Raw genomic sequence first — 9716 nt, 5'->3', positions numbered from 1 at the left:
ATATGTTTATCACAAAGCAATCAATAACAAATTAATGAAAAGTCCCAAATTCTGTTTAACCTGTCATGAATGCTATTAAATTTCCCTTTGAGGACATTTCAAATAGATTCAAATTCTTCTTAAAAGACTGATCTATTGTTTTGAACGGTTTCTCAAGAAATTGAGATATGCAATTGAGATATTGTAATTATGGGACAACAGGTTTTATCAGGACTCTGCCAAGGGCAGGCTCACTATGGCTCCTAACTTTTTCTTTACATTCCAGCAGATGACAGACAAGAATCCTGGAAATGACTCTTGTTTGGTGAGAGAAACTATTGATCACATTAAAAAAAAAAATTAGTTTCACCATAACCCCCACTTTCTCTTCAACATTTGGAATTTAAGAGTGTGTATAAAATCACAATTTTTAATAATCCTTGGAAACAATGAGATATTTTCTCAAATAATATTTATATAAGCTCAAATGATGGGAGAAACATTGTCAATGTGGAATCCCTGAAAGACTGTGACAGGTTCCATTTTAAAAATTCAATCAATAGGCTCTTTCCCATATCCATCTTTGCAGTAGGGATCGCTGGGTCAGTCTTCAACATGCAACTCTTTGTCCCAGCCCAGGACCCACACATCCTGGAGAGACTGGCCAGCAGATGGTCACCCAGATCAAGGCTCATATGGCCTTGCTGCAGGGTACCACACCTGAAGATCAAGTTGGGCTCCTGGCAGGCAAGCTGCTGGAGCATGAGGCTGCCCTAGGCCAGTGTGGGGTGAAGCCCTGGCCACTCTGGAGGTAGCTGCTGTATGCTTGGAGGCAAGGTCCATGCTTCCCTAGTGTGGGCTGGAAAATTGAGAAGTCAAATTCTCAAGGTGGCCAAACAGGAGGAGGAGAAAAAGGAGGAGAAGGAAGGGAGGGAGAGGGGATGGGGGAGGGGGAGGGGTGGGGGAGGAGGAGGAGAGGGAGAGGAAGAGGAAGAGGAGGAAGAAGGGGCGGAAGAAGAAAAGCAGTAGATGCGGCACAACTGGCACTTTGTCAACATTGTGTCCACCTTTGGCACGAAGAAAGGCCCCGATGCCAACACTTAAATCCTACGTAATCCTGGCTTTCACTAATAAAGCAACTTCACCCAGGCAAACAAAAGAAAATTCAGTCAGTGGTTGCATGTGGACAAGCCTTATACAGAGTACAAAGATGGCTAACTTATTAATCAAAAAGAAGAATATAAAATTGCAGTACTTCTAAAACAATGCCAATAGTTTAAAATCATTAAGGAGAGATTTTTACAGCACTCAGACACCAATGCTTTTTAAACTTATTTTCATACCAAAGAGGCAATTTACAATTACACTTTCAATCATTTTCTTGTCTTATATAAATGATGGTGATTTACAATTTAAATTAAAAGTCATACAAGACTTTGAAGTCCAAGTAAAATGTGGAAAATGTGTGCTTATGAATATCTATCTCTGTCTACCTACCTATCAACAGTAAAATCATGTATATATTTTAAAAGTATATACATACAGCTTAAATTTAGAAAAACTTAAATTTTGTATGTATGTTTCCTTTCTTAAATGGCTGGTATCACCCACTTCCTATAATTCTTTTTCCATTTTTTGCATAGTCTATAATTTTTCTTTTTTTGGTACCAGGGATTGAACTTGGGACCCTGCGCTTGCGAGGAAGGCACCGGAACCACTGAGCTAAACCCCTACATAGTATATAATTTTATATGATCTTTAATATTATCAATGTAAAACTTGATAATGGACTTTTAAAATTTTGTCATTATTTTGAGGATAGTGTAGGATAAGTAGCTGTAGATTAATTTTTTGAAAGGTACAATATATTTTAAAAGTAAGGTCTTTTGTAAAGTAGGAGTCACGTTCTCCCTGCTTTAGGTTTCTGTATGTTTTCACCAAGACAGACCCATTGTTAAGACAGATGTGAGACATCTAAGATGTGGGTCAGGCTGCCGGAACGTGAAGGTCCACAGATCACCAGCTGTGTCCCTCACCTTTGACCCTGTCCTTTCCGAGTGCCCCACAGCGCCAGTGAGCCCAGAAGCCAGCCTGGGTGTTGGTTTATTCTGCCTCAGTGAACCCAGATGTAGAGAAGCTCAGATTAAGAGGTCATGCGGAGGGAGCTTCACTGTCCCTTGTGCTTCTGTTAGAACCATCTCCTTGGCTATGGCTTCACCCCTGGACTGAAGTGAGTGCTTCAAGAGGCCTTCAGCTGCGGAATAAAATGCTGCATCATACTTCCATTTATATTACATCATATTCTTAAATTTCAATGTGTGTGTGTGTGTTTAATATATATAACTATGAATTATTATGAAATATGTTTTAGAGTATATACATAAACTTTTGGGCCAATAAATTTGAGGATTTTCCTGGGTGACTCTAGCAGGGAGAAATCCTAGCTGTCTGAAATAACTGCTGAGGCTACATTTTCTAAGCTGAAGCTAACTTGTCTCCTGTCCTGGCCTCTCCTTATGACTAAACAGTTCTATCATGATTCTCCAGACATGCGTTAGAATAAGGTCGACAATTTTTTAATTGAAAGACTGAGATAATAAGAATTTTTCCAGCTGTCTGTTTGCTATCACAACTACTCAGCTCTGCAAATCTGGTGCTATTGTGTGAAAACAATTATAGACAATATGTAAACAGATGAACAGGGCTGTGATCTAGTAACTTGTTTTATACAAATGTGTCAGGATAGATTTGGCCACAAACTACTGTTTTCTGATCCCCTACTTCAGACTCTGATGTTTACTTAAGTTTTCCATCCCACAAACCAAAATTCTAACAGTGTTCACCTTTCTTCTGGCACTACTGTTAGAATCTTTCCCAACTACAGCCTGGGTAATAAAGGTTAATAACTTCCTTTGTCACAGAAAAAAATGCACATTTATTTCTGGGAGAATTTTCATACCTTGTCTTAGTAATATATATTTTCTGCTACTTAATGCAAAATTTTTATATTTTCAAGAAATATTTTTTGTTTTAGTTCATGTATAGTACTGTAGCAAAATATCTCAGATTGGGGAATTTATGAAGACCAGAAGTATATTTCTTGAAAACAAAAGTTTTACTCCAAGTTTGGTGGGCAAGTTTGGTGTTGGGAGAAAGCCTGGTCTCTGCTTCCAGGGGGCAGTTTGTGGCTGCAGCTTCACCTGCTGGGAAGCAGAAGGGACCTAATGATCAGCCGTCTCCGAAAAGCCTTACCTCTTCATACTATTGCACTGGGGGTTTTCTTCCAACATGGATTCTGGAGCAGACACAAACAGAACCATAGAATATGTGTTTTCTAAGACAACATTGATACATGTAATGCTGTTTAAAATGCCATTTTCATGTATTCATCTATTCACTGCAGAAATATGTACCAGGCCAAAAAAGTAAATTCATATAGAGTACATTTTGTAATTTTCCTATCTATAATGTGTGTATCAGGATGCAAATCTTGTATCAGGATGCAAATCTTGGAGAGTAAGAAAGTATTGCACAGACAGCTCTTCCATCATTAATTTAACTTGTGATTTACTCACAGATAGCAGATTATTTGCAATCTTTTGCTTTTATAGAGGAGGCTCAAATAAAAGACTTCATCTATGCATTGTTTTACAGTGTGCAAATAGGATGACTTCCAAGACATGAGGTTGTTGAATGCACGGTATGGGTATTGCAACTTTTGTACATATCAACTAGTTGTCCTCTGCAGGAGTTGTAGCCTTGTGACTCCCAGCAGCAATGAATGAAAAGCAACACTGGTTGTTTCCTGCAGAGGCCACCAGAGCAGGTCAGCCAGCTTTGGTGTCACTGACAGAAGAGCACACCTTACCTCTGTGCAGTTTCAGGTTGTGTTTTTCTTATCACAAGGGAAACTGAGTCTGATAGCCCAAGGTTCTCTCCTAAGAATGATTTCTCTAGAACTTAATTTAATTTTTTTCTACTGTGATGATTATCTGTTTTAGTGATTCTGTAAAAGTTCTTCATGTATTGATGAGATGATCTCGTTATATTAGGAGTTTTATGTTTTTTGTCAATAGACTATTTTTGGTCTTGTTCTTGATAATTTGGACCATGAAGCATTTTTTAATTTAAACATATTTTTACTTTGTGAATTTTAAATTTTGGCTCAGTTGAAACTATATCCTTTAGAATTAACAGAATCATACCACAGCAATATATACACACCCATATTTATAGCAGCACAGTTTGTAATAGCTAAAACTTGGAAACAGCCCAATTGCCCATCAACTAGAGTCTGGATAAAGAAGATGTGTTTTTTTTTTTTAATAAAATGGAGTACTACTCAGCCATAAAGAATGAGAAACCAGAGACATTTATAGCTAAGTGGATGCACATCGAGGCCATCCTCTTCAGTGAAATAAATAGGACACACATGTGTAAATACTGAATAGTTTCTCTGGTGTGAAAAACTAAGAGTGTAAATAAGAATGAAAATGTAGAATTGATATTGTGAAATAGGAAGAAAATGTCCAAAGGAATAGGGGAAGTGGGAGGGGAAGGGGAAAGGAAAGAAGGGAAAAGAAAGAATATGAGAAAAGGAAAAACATGGAAACAGAGTCTTTGTAAATAGGGAGGGATGGAGGGGTTGAAGGGAGGGCAGGGGTAGGGGAAAAAATAAGAACCAAGAGAGATTATGTAAAGGTGCAAATTTCCAATGATGAATGTCATTATATTGTATACCTAAAATGTACCAATAAAAGGATATACAGAAAAAATAAAAGAAATCTGAAGGAAAGAAGGAAGGAAGGGAGGGAGAGAGGGGTTGATTATTTAAAAGCAAATGAGCAAACCCTCCCACCTCGGAAGAATACAGCCTCAGTTGCTCCACTTTTCCACCTTGGAAGAACTGCAACTCAGCACTGTTGATACTTTCACATTCCAAACACGATTGATGTCCAGACATTTCCTGTTTTACCCCACTGAAAACCTTTCTTGCTGTAATGTCTCCCCAAATCTCCTCAAGTCCTCCTGATGATAATCAAGAATACATCTACTACTGTCTGAATATAAAGTGAAATTTCCTATGCATTATCATTTAAGTCTTTATGGGAGATGCCCTGAAGATAGATTTATATCTCATCAATATCTTTTCCACCGAAGAATTCTTCCCTGAAAATACTTATGTAATTGGCCAAACCCAATTCTACTATTGCCCACATGTTCTACTTTGAACAGCTGAAGTGGAAGGTTAATAATTGTACTCTAAATAAATAATATTTGACAAGAAATACTGAATTAACAATGAGATTTATATGCAGAGCTATAAACAACTCTGTTGTGCAACATGTAAGGTATTCTCTTATAGGTTAAAAAATGTATTATCTTACAAAACACATGGAAGGTAAGTTTACATTACTTGAATTAAAATAACACTCAGAGTTCAAAGGATAAGAAGAATTTTGTGTGTGTGTGTGTATGTGTGCATGTGTGTGTCCATGAGTGTGTGTATGTGTGTATCCATATATAGGTATATTTGTGAAATGCTATGTTTCCTGGAGTGATGTTGTGGACACATATATACGGAGAAAGCCCAGAGGTGGTAAAATATATATGATAAATTGGCCTTTGAAATTTTTTTTTTTTTTTTTTTTGGTACCGGGGATCGAACTCGGGTCCTTGGGCTGGTGGAGCAGGCAGCGGAACCACTGAGCCAAATCCCTGGCCCCTACCTTTGAAATTTTTACTGAAATTGTTAAATACTGTTCACATTATAGTCTTGGAAGCAAATAATTATTTTTTCATTTAACAGTTTTCTTTTCTTTAAAAAAAATCCCGGCTGCTCTTTCCCGTCTTTCAAGATGTCAGGCAAAAGGGCTGAGAAGCCCAATATTACAGAGGAGAAACCCAAAGCCAACCAAGAAGGCAGAGGCCACTGGATAATGTGAAGAAGGCTGAAACGTCCATGAAGGGGCAGCCCCATTGCAGCTGAGGCCCTGTCCTGGTTAGAGGAGCTGGTAGATACTCCTGATCTGCTGTGTATTCCAGAAAGGCTCTACAAGGGGAAGTACTCCGCTGCTAGATCCAAGGTGAGAAGAAAAAGAAGGCTCTTGCTACTGTCACAGAACCAGTTGGTGGTGACAAGAATGGTGGTACCCGGGTGGTTATGCTTCGCAAAATGCCTCGATGCTCCCCTGCTACAGATGCTTTTGGGCCACGGCAAAAAGCCCATCAGTCAGCACATGAGGGAACTGCGAGCCAGCATCACTCCCCTCACTGGCTGCCATGAGGCAAGAGAGTGGGTTCCTGAAGCAGTGGCCCCTGGCTTGCTGCTTGTGACTGGCCTCTTAACTTTAATCGTGTTCCTCTGCGTAGAACACACCAGAAGTTTGTCACTGCGACCTCCACCAAAATTAGTATTAGCCGGGAAAACCTCAACCCCTCACTGCTGCTTCCTTCAAGAAGAATTTGCGGAAGCCCAGACCTCAGGAGGGTAAGCAATTCGACACCGAGAAAGACACCAGATTTCAGAGTAGCACAAGGCCCATCAGAGAGCAGTGGATTCACAGATTTTACCAAAATCAAAGCTGTTCTTCAGCTCCGGAACTACATGTGATCCCTTTCTGCTCTGACAAATGGCAGGTACTCTCACAAATTGGTGCTCTGAATTTCTTAGTAAGAACCTCATTAAATAACTGACATGTTAAAAAAGAGTCCTGGCTACCTTCAAGTTACTTTTATACTGTTAGATCAAAACACGAGCCACATAATTTAAATAAAAATAAGCAAACCAAAACAGAGGAAACAGAAAGACTTAAGCTGGAAGCAAGTGTCCTTAGGGGGGAAAATTACAATTGCACTTAACACAGAAAGACTTAAGTTCCAGAGGACAGGCAGAAGTCTAAAGCTTTTTCCTCAAGAAAATTTCATTTCTTTTTCCAAAAACAAACCTTTATTCTAATATTAGGAATTTCTTAAAGATCATATCATCAAGTTTTAAGAGGAGATATAAAAATGTGTCATACTACTAGACAATCAAGCAGAGAACCAAAGAAACAGGACCCACCATAGAGTGGTGTGGAAACCTAAGAAATGGGGGAACTCATCGGATTACCTTAAATTTATTTTAGAGATGAGCATACAGAGAGCTGAGATGTTGAGGAACTCTCTCAGGTCCACTAAATTATTCAGTGCATCAACTCCTTTTGTTCAGGGTCCATTGAATTCCAGAGCTTCTGTGACCACAGTGATGTAATGGTTTCCTTCCAGATGTTCTCACAATAGGACTGGGACAACTAGCAAGGAGAGGGAGAAAGGGAAACGACTCCAGGATGGAGGAAGCAGCCATCATTAATGAGACAGGGAGGAGTGCTAGGTAGTGCACCTGCAATATTCAAATGTTTTCCAAATAAATAGAAGGAAGATGCTGAATTATTATACAAAGTCTCCAAGAGGATTTTTGATTGAATATTATGCACTTTCTTTCATTTATGTTGAGTATGAATCATAATGGATTTCAGAATCAAAATAGAAGATTATTAAATACAGATGTAGTCCAGGGGATTTACAAATTGCATGTGTAAATTAAAGCCGTACATTTGAAGAGCTCACCGATAAGGAGGCCATAGAGAAATGCTAGGTCTACAGCTGCAAGCTGTGATCTCATGCTGCTAGAGGGTAGTAGAACTAAATACAACTTCATGTTCAGTTGTGTGATAAGCTCTCCCCCTCTATGTTCTGATGTAGCTAATATTTCTTATTTGGATGTTGTTCATTATAGAAATCCTGTAAATAGAATTGAAAATTCTTGTGCTTATTTTTTTAAACCCTCTTATTTAAGCATAACATTTGGGTTGGTTCCATGTTCTTTCATGAAACAAGGCATTTTGAAAATAAACCTGTCCTTCAAAGTGAAAAAATTTACATGTGACAACTACCTAAATGTTCTCATGTAAATTTTTGTATGTTTTATCCCAACTTGCTGAGTAACTGTCCTTTCCACTCTTTCAACTCTAGAGATGAGCTACTCCTGGATGATATAATTCCCCCACTAAATGCACCACTGAGGTTAAATTCTCTCTTCCCATCTTTGATTTCATTGTGAGTTCAGATTTTTTCTAATGTAGATTTGGTGCATATTTCATCATAGAGTATCTGGTTTTAATGCATTCATTTAATGTGAAAAGGTTACTATTTTATATTCAGCCATCTGTGAAATGTAATTATTCTGGCTATCTACCTCTCCAACAGCAAAACTGCAAGTTAACATGATAAATATGGAATGATCTTCGAACAGAGGGAAGATAAAATGAAGAGTAACACATTTGCATAAAAACATCTTGAGGACCGCTTTTGATGTCACAAGACACATGACTTTAGTTGTTTGTAGTGAGTTTCCCCTCTCACTGATTTAGTCACACATTTGTGCTCTGGAGTAATGTACAATGCACACCATCCTGAAATAATGATTTTTCTTACAAAAAATTATGATGCTCAAGGGTGCCTTTCCTTATGGTATCTTCTCAGGCAAACTGAAGATACAATACACTCTAATTTTTGAAATGGATTAGAAGCCTGTTTTTGAGATAATATTTTTAGCAATACCTTTAGAGAGTGATGATACAGACCTGTGTGGATCTGTGTATATGTGCTGTTGTGTGAGGCTGACCTCTAACTGTGGCATAGCTCTTTGGTAGCTATTTATTACTAGAGAAGAAGGGAGGCAACTGCAATATCTTACTTAGTTACTTTTCCTAAGCACCTGTTGTGAGAGTTGCTGTTAATTCTTCTACCATCCTTCTAAGCGCAATTGGAAGAAGCTGTCTTGTAGGCTGAGCCTCAGCATGACTTGATCAATTCATGATCACATTTGTAGCTAAGAAAAAATATCATATATTAAGTTAAATCTCACATTATTAAATCTTATATGAAAATTATGATTGAAATGCTAAGTCCTGAAAAATGTTCTCTGAGAAGGGCGGGTAAGAAGAATTACACCACCTCACTGTCTCACATAACTGATTGGTCAAATTCTACTCACTGGGTCCAAGCTCCCATTCACTTCCAAATTACATTACGTACCCCTCCCCCTCCACAAGGGTAGATTCCGTTCACAGCAGTAGAGGCCTTTGGGACAGAAGCCGTGGAGCTTGCTGGGAGACAGGAAGAGCCTGCCTCACCCTTCCCTTTCCCAGTAGTTGCCTCTGCAGCCTGGGCAATCTAGTAGTGCAAGCATGTGGGTAACAGCCTTGCCACCAAGCTTGCTGACGAGGCTCAGGGTCTAGAAGCATGAGATCAGGCACCACTGGATGATTCTGTGACCTCCCCGGAGCAGCCCTTAAAAGGACACTGTGTGACAAACAGAGAGAGCACTATGGCTTTGCAGTCTTTTCTGAAAGTGTTGTTGAAACTCAAAGTTTTTCTTCATAGCAAATGAACTCTTTGATTTATGACTGAGCAGAATATGGTAAAAGGCTATGTGGGATAAACTACTGAGTCCTATGTGCTAAGGTGGATGCATTCTCTGGTTGTAAATGTAATGTATTTGAAATTAGTGTGGTTTGGTAGGGGAAGGAGAACAACAGTGCAATTGTGTTTTGAAGTAAAGATTATGTTTTTAGGAGGAGCGTTGCAGCACTGTCTGAGCAGTGCTGAGAATCGGGACAGATTCCCGGACAGGCATTGACACAGTCCACCTCTGGCCTCCATCTCGAGACCGCCTGCTTTGATCTGAAAGCCTT

General features: G+C 39.0%; 2 pseudogenes; both read left to right on the top strand.

Moving 5' to 3' along the window:
• The first annotated feature begins 594 nt into the window (after positions 1 to 594).
• Positions 595 to 1083, top strand: LOC101698225 (ubiquitin-like protein FUBI; annotated as a pseudogene).
• Positions 1084 to 5837: 4754 nt separating this feature from the next.
• On the top strand, positions 5838 to 6643 carry LOC101698610 (large ribosomal subunit protein eL6 pseudogene; annotated as a pseudogene).
• Positions 6644 to 9716: the final 3073 nt, after the last annotated feature.

The sequence above is a fragment of the Heterocephalus glaber genome, unplaced genomic scaffold (assembly GCF_053883595.1).
Source record: "Heterocephalus glaber isolate CG9 unplaced genomic scaffold, H.glaber_assembly_v1.0 deba00001778, whole genome shotgun sequence".
Lineage (NCBI taxonomy): Eukaryota > Metazoa > Chordata > Mammalia > Rodentia > Bathyergidae > Heterocephalus > Heterocephalus glaber.
The sequence above is the reverse complement of the archived record's forward strand: the minus strand, read 5'-3'. Positions and strand labels throughout refer to the sequence as shown.